Source organism: Dasypus novemcinctus, chromosome 29 (genome assembly GCF_030445035.2).
Source record: "Dasypus novemcinctus isolate mDasNov1 chromosome 29, mDasNov1.1.hap2, whole genome shotgun sequence".
NCBI classification, from domain to species: Eukaryota; Metazoa; Chordata; class Mammalia; order Cingulata; family Dasypodidae; genus Dasypus; species Dasypus novemcinctus.
In genome coordinates, this window is record NC_080701.1 from 29,692,267 (window position 1) to 29,693,404 (window position 1,138).

The 1,138-nt window shown below is 43.6% G+C and overlaps 1 pseudogene; it reads left to right on the forward strand.

Moving 5' to 3' along the window:
- Positions 1–266: 266 nt before the first annotated feature.
- Positions 267–932, forward strand: LOC101416532 (26S proteasome non-ATPase regulatory subunit 10 pseudogene; annotated as a pseudogene).
- The last annotated feature ends 206 nt before the right edge of the window (positions 933–1,138 follow it).

Here is a 1,138-nt window from a genome sequence, read left to right on the forward strand (position 1 = left end):
CAGCTGCTCTGTTCTCTTTAAAGATCAACTCTAAACTATCAGGCAAATGGCTCATCTCTCTTCTCCAGGCCACAGGATCGAAATCCTCTCCTCTTTCATGTCTGTGGAGCTGGGTGAAAATCAATAAACTGGGTAAAAATCAATAAAATGACTTTATTATAAGGACTATTTCTACAAGTCCTTTATCAGGGAAACACATGGGTTCCTTTGATAGAGCCTTCTTTAGTGGTTAGAAGAACCGTGGAGCAGATCCAGTGGAGAGCAGAATGGAGGGCTGTGTCTAACCTGAGGGTCTGCATCTGGCCTGCAGTGGGAAGCTGCAGGAGTTGAAGGAGAAGATCCTGGCCGATAAATCCCTGGTTACTAGAATTGACCAGGACAGCAGAACTGCACTGTGTTGGGCATGTTCAGCTGGACATTCAGAAAATGTTGAATTCTGTATTCAACTTGGAGTGTGAGTGAATCATAAAGTTGATGCAGGCTGGTCTTCTTTCCATGTTGCTGCTTCTGCTGGCTGGGATGAGATTGTTAACGCCCTTCTGGGAAAAGGTGCTCAGGTGAATTGTTGTCAATCAAAGCAGCTGTACTCCCCTGCATTGTGCAGCTTCCAAAAACAGGCATGAGATTGCTGTTATGTTATTAGAAGGTGGGGCTAATCCAGATGCTAAGGACCATTTGGAGGCTACAGCAATGCACTGGGCAGCAGCCAAGGGTAACTTGAAGATGATTAATATCCTTCTGTACTACAAAACATCCACAAACATCCAAGACAGGGAGAGGAACACTACACTTAGTCTGTGATGAGGAGAGAGTAGAAGCAAAATTGCTGGTGTCCCAGGGAGCAAGCATTTACATTGAGAATAAAGAAGACATCCAAGCAAGTGGCCAAAGGTGGCCTGGGTTTAATACTCAAGAGAATAGTGGAAGGCTAAGCGGCTTGGATTTCTTCTTTGTATGTGTTGTAGTTGTCCTCAGTGTCCTGGAAACTAATGTACTTGTGCACAAGACATCTGTGTATGATGAAGTTTTGCTCACCTTTAAAGACTTATAACTTGTTGAATATGGTTCCCATTCAGGTAGTTATTCTACACTTACAACATGCTTTCCAGTCAATGAGTAACTGTTGAGTGTTCTATTG